The sequence below is a fragment of the Sorex fumeus genome, unplaced genomic scaffold, assembly GCF_029834395.1.
Source record: "Sorex fumeus unplaced genomic scaffold, SorFum_2.1 ptg000033l, whole genome shotgun sequence".
In the NCBI taxonomy this organism is placed as follows: Eukaryota; Metazoa; Chordata; class Mammalia; order Eulipotyphla; family Soricidae; genus Sorex; species Sorex fumeus.
The window spans coordinates 8,403,785-8,409,934 of record NW_026606090.1 but is presented as its reverse complement, the minus strand read 5'-3'; positions in this window follow the sequence as shown (position 1 = coordinate 8,409,934).

The window sequence follows — 6,150 nt, the reverse complement described above, 5'->3', positions numbered from 1 at the left end:
GAGCGGCTCTCTGGCACGGCCATGGCTCTAGAGCCACAGAGACCAATCTTATAATTCACTGACTCTCGGCAGAAATACTTCCTGGCTTAATAAGTAAAATATAAGAAATCCAAAATCGTGTGGCCGCAATACACCATTTGCTTCTTGTAACTAGCTGTAGAAAACAAATTATTTCACAATGCCTTTTCAGCAGGTCTGATTTTGGGGTGTAAACTCTAAATAATAGTGGTGCATCTTTTGTCGAAACAATGAATCTAATCAAAATAGATAGTGTTAACTAGAATTCATCTGCCTCACAGGCATTGGGAGGGTTGGGAGGGGGGGTATATTGGGGTTCTTGGTGGTGAAAAATAAGTACTAGTGAAGGGAAATGTGTTTGATGATTGCATGACCAAGACTTAAACCTTAAAACTCTGTAACTTCTCCCACAGTGATTCAATAAAAAAAAAAAAAAAAAGGACCACTCCCAGCAGGGCTTGGGACTATATATGATGCTAAGGATCAAATCCAGGTCAGCTGCGTGCAAAGCAGCATAAATATGGTAGAATTTCTGTTTTGTTGGAAATAAGCTTGGAGAGCTCCTGGGAAATGGTACAGTGGGAAGTGAGTAGATAAATATTTGAAAAAGCAGTAGGTTGTATTGCTAGCACTCTATGTTTTTGCATGCGGGAGCCCCAGGTTTGATCCCTGGCCCCAGGTGGGCCCCCAGCCCTGCCATGAGTTGCTCCTGAGCTTTTCCATGTGTGGCTCAAAGCCCCGCCACCCCGCACCAAATATATAGAACAATCAAGCGCTGACAGGAAAATGCAAACTTCATAGAATAAAATTCCTGACATAACTGGAACCATCCATCCTCTCCTTGTTACACTGGTTTCTGAAAACCACTGACTGCTTTTACACTCACTTCTCTCTACCAGCACAACCAGTAAGCCTTGTCCAAGCCCAGCCAGTGCAGACCACATTACAGTTATTTCTTTTATTTGTCTTTGTTTGAGGGCCACACCTGTTTGTGCTCAGGGCTTACTCCTGTTTCAGGGTTGACTCCTGGAAGTGCTCAGGGGACCCCATAAGGATAGTGGTGCTGGGGATTAAAACCTGGTCAGCCACATGCACGGCAAGTAAGCGCTTGACCAGCTATAGTATCTTTCCTGGCCAAAGTTTTTTCCTTTAATCTGTCTATGGCCACAAAACTTACCTATAGCTTCATCTCTCACCCAATGTAACTTCAGAATCAAGGGGAGATACATTGATAAGAGAAATTAGTGAAGGGATACTATTAAAAACATATTAAACTGATGAACAATGGGAGGACAGTGACAGTGACAGTGGCAGAAGTAGGAAGTTACTTGGAGGGACAAGTAAAAAGTATAAGAAAACAGAGGCCTGAGATGCAATGGCAGTAGCGGCAGGTGGGACTTCCAGGTATGTCCCAGAACATACTGGGACACTCACACGGAATCATTACCCAGGAGGGAAAGATGCTTTACATGGGCAAGGTGCTGGAGTTCAAGCTTTGAGAAGCACAGACAGTGGTAAAAGACATTTTTTGGTTTGATTTTGGTCTTAGGGGCCATGCCCAGCAGTGCTTAGGGGTTACTCATGGCTCGGCTCTCAAGGTACGATGTGGTCTAGGGATCCTGCATGCAGAACCAGCCCTTCAAGCTGTCTCACTGACCTATTACAAGACACTTCTAGAGATCTCCGATGAGAAACTGACAGAGAAAAAAAAAAGGAACCCAGTATTATGTCTGGAAGGAGTAGTAGCACTGTCCTCCCATTGTTCACTGATTTGCCTGAGCGGGCACCAGTAATGTCTCCATTGTGAGACTTGTTAGTGTTTTTGACCTATCGAATATGTCATGGGTAGCTTGCCAGGCTTTGCCATGCGGGCAGGATACTCTTGGTAGATTGCCGGGCTCTCTGAAAGGGATGGAGGAATCGAACCCAGGTCGGCCGCATGCAAGGCAAACACCCTACCCACTGTGCTCTCGCTCCAGCCCATTGGAGCTTCCGTGGCACGATCGGTTAGCGCATGTGGTACTTACTGACTTACTTAAAGGTATTAATGATAAGTGTATGCATGTTAACATTATCTTAGTATTATTATTAAATTATTTCTTACTTTGAAGACTTCCCTCTCCAGCTATAAGTATGTTTCAAACAGTAAAGGAGATTAAAAACAAATATTAGCAGGGACTGAAAGGAGTAGCCATGTATAAAAGAAAAAGTCAAAAGCAGGAGGACACGAGGGAAGCCTTAGGAGATAGGACAATGAATCTGTTTCCAAGATATTTTTCACTTTGTAACAATCTCTCCAATAAGAAGCTCCATTTGACATGGATAGATATCAGAACAGTATGGTCAGTGCCACTAGAGTTAAGCAAATCCAGATCACCAGGCAAAGCTGCTCTGACGGCCTCCTCAGAGAATTCAAATATGAAGTCCACATCTCTTGTACTCAGAGGAAGAGCAGAAACAGGACTGAAGACTGAGAGATTTGGTTCTGTTGAGGTCACCTATCCAGAGAGAAACAAAGCTGCAGACCACAACCTCCCTGGTGCCTTCCCCAGCTGGCAGGCATTCTCGCCGTCAAAGTACGAACAATTCTGTTTCAAAGCATCTATGTCTACCTTTAGTGGGATAAGGAGTCCTTCAAAAGACACAGGATAGAATAAACCCACTAAAGATGTCAACAATAACAGAAAGTGAAATACAGACCCTCCGCCCCATTGGTCTTATTTGAAATGGATCACATTCAGGCCTGGCGATATCTGAGCTGTGGGGTTTGACGCATGACAGTCAACTTTAATGTAAGCAGCTGAGGCTGAGTGAGGTCTCACATTTGTTGCTAAGAAGCCAGAATTCCTTGCAGCTTCCAGGACATTAAAAGGACTCCCTGCTGGGCTGGAGCGATAGCACCACAGGTAGGGTGTTTGCCTTGTACACAGCCGTCCCGGTTTCGATTCCCAGCATCCCATATGGTCCCCTGAGCACCATCAGGAGTAATTCCTGAGTGCATGAGCCAGGAGTAACCCTTGAGCATCACCAGGTGTGACCCAAAAAGGAAAAAAAAAGGATTCCCTGCCTCCAACCCACGGCTTATCTACAGCTGATCCAGCTCAACAGACTGCTCCCCAATTGAGTGGATACTTGATCCATTTCAGACCTCAAGTTGTGTTGTTTACTGATTATTTACTCCTACTCATTTTATTACTATCTGTGCAATACTGCCATCCTCCTTAAAGCAGTTTAATTTTGCTGCTGCTTCTTGAATCTAATACGATGCTCACATTTTATGCTCAGAGGAATAGACTAAGAGGCTGGAAGTTTGGAGGAATACAGAGACTGTTCCGTGGGGTTTGTAACGGAGGTAGCGTTTAGGGGAGGATTATTTCACTTGGAACTGCACATTCCTCTGATTGTCTTGAACTTGTTAAAATGTATATGTGTGTACTTTCTTTGAGTAGGTGGCAGTAACTGTGGACAGTCCATATATCAATTTGAAAGCATTTCCCCAAGCAGCCCTGTGGTACTGGCCCTGCCCTGGGAGCTAAGGCTGTGAAGGTGGCTCAGGGACTCTGGTTCCTGGGGTCCATCTGGGAGAAGAAACCAATGGGACTATGGACAGTGCTTCCCATTTGGGTGAGGCTGCCCTCTGCGGGTGCCAGGAGCAGGTGCAAGAGGGAGGTGCCTTGTTTTCCAGAGGGATGCTGAGTGATTTTTTTCCCCCTTACAGTGGGATAGTGGGTCCAATAAGTCTGGAATTCTCTGCCTGAGTAGGTCCCCTACAAACCCATCAGGGTTCAATTATCTTATTCCTCTCGTTAAAACTCCACCAGTTCCCACTATGTCTGTCCGGGTGCAGGAAAGCTAGTCATGGGTCCTGTCCAGACGCCCGGCAAGCTCAGGCCCCTCCCCTGTTCTTGGATCTCCCTTCCCACTTCTCTCCTTCACTCTGTCATTCACTCCCTGGCCACACTTTGTTGTCCTGGCAACAGCCTGCGACCAGAAGCCTGCAGGCTCCCTCCTGTTCATCTGGGCAGAGATTTCCTTGACCCCCCCCTTTGAAGAGATCCATGCTCTGGACTCATGGGCCCTCCCGGACCACTGCTGTTCTCCACAGCTCCCTCAGAACTGCTCCACACTTGCTTATTTTCTATCTCCCTTTTTTAGAGTTCTGTAATAGCAGGATCTTTTATTATTTTTTTTAAGTTGAGATGGCACTGGACGGTATATGCATTAGGGGTATAATTTCACACCTCTTCAAATTTCACAGCTACTACAAAGTACCAATATCTTGAGGACAGGCTGTTGCTTGCTTTAGGTCTGTGGCTGGCACCTCAAATGATGCAATTCTTGGTAGGGGTTTAAGATATACTTGATGAATGAGTGACTTGGTTATCATCTCTCGCATCTTGCAGGTATTTAAAGAAAGATATTAACTGTTTTGTGCATCATTCTATACCGAAGTAGAGAAGGATGACTTCTTACAAGAAGTCTAGGAAGAGGTACAAGGGTAAGGGATTTGCTTTGCACACAGCTGACCTGGGTTTGATCCTTGGTGGAACAAATGGCTCCCCAAGCACTGTCAGGAGTGAGCCTTGAGCACTGCCAAGTGTGGCCCAAAAGAAAAAAAAAAAAAAACAAGAAAAAGAAAGAAGACCCAACTCTGTGCTCAGGGATCACTCCTGACAGGGAAATGGGAATTATATGGGATGCCAGGGAGTGCTCCAGCCCCTGATTCCATTTCTTAAAATAAATTTTTTATTTCATAGTAAAATTTTATGGTCCATTTTATATGTTACATATAATTTCAATGAAGATTATGCTTGGGCATTTATATAATTTGTTACCATTATTGGGACTCTTTAGGAAAGTTATTAATTGAATCTTATCATCTGCTCCCTCACAAAAAAAAAAAAACCCAAAAAACTCTGGAGGTACCAAAGTGCTAGTATAGTGGGTAAGGTGCTTGCTTTGCACGCGCTGGCCTGGGTTCAATCCCTGGCATCCCATATGGTCTACTGAAGTCACCAGGAGTGGTCCCTGAGGCAGAGCCAGGAGTAAACCCTGAGTACCACCACGAGGCCTAAAAACCAAAAACCAAAATGAAGCCAAAAAGGAATTGGGGAAAGGGGTTCCCATGCTTGGGACTGACCCTGGAACACACTAATACTCCTTTCTGTGCTGTGTGGTGCTCAGGGACAAGAGGGTGCTGGGGCTCGAACTGGGGTCAGCAGCAGGCAAGGTAGGCCCCTTAACTCCTGTATATCTCTCCAGTCCAGAGAGGGAATTCCTACACTTCACTTCTCAGTTTTAATTGATTCTCCTATTCTTTTCCAATTCTTTATGCCTGAGGTCATATTGCAAAAGGCAACACATCTTTGAACAACAAAGATGAGAGCAGTTGTCCACATTTTTACAATTTGTTCTAGTAGAAACGAGTCTGCCTTTTCATCCCTAAAATAATGTAGTCTGATTGTTGATAAAGATTATTTTTCATTCTAGGTGATTTATGATAGGCCAACAGTGTTCAAGAATGGCAGGAGCCTTGGTCCACACCGCTCTGTGCTTAGGGTTCTCAACATGCCTCAGTAAAGCTCATCAAGAAAATACCCTCCCACCCACTCCTTCGGACTCCCACTCTTGATCATGTTTTTTAAAGTATCTAGTCTTAAGATCTTTATCTTTTATTTTTATTGATTCATGTCTTATAAGCTACCAAATTAATTTACTCAAGTATTAAAACTTTGTTTATAGTATACCTTATTTGTTTCCCAAGAAGTCCTCTCTGCTGATTTAAAATTATAATCCAAATAATGATATGAATGTTCGGGATATTTAGGAAGGAAACCTAAAAGTGCTTTGAGGGAGAAAAAGCACAGATCTTTACATAAATTTGTTCAAAGTCAGATAACTTTTTAAATATTATCTCTTTTGGAGGTTGTTGGGCCACACCTGGCAGTGCTCAAGGTTGACTCCTGACTCTGTGCTCAGGGATCACTCCTGATAAGTTTGCAGGACTATATGGGGTCCTGGAATCAAACTCAGGTCAGATGCATGCAAGGCAAGTTCCTTACCCACTGTACTAACTCTCGGGCCCAATGGCATATTTTACTTACAATCATTTTCACATGAGTCTTTCTCAGA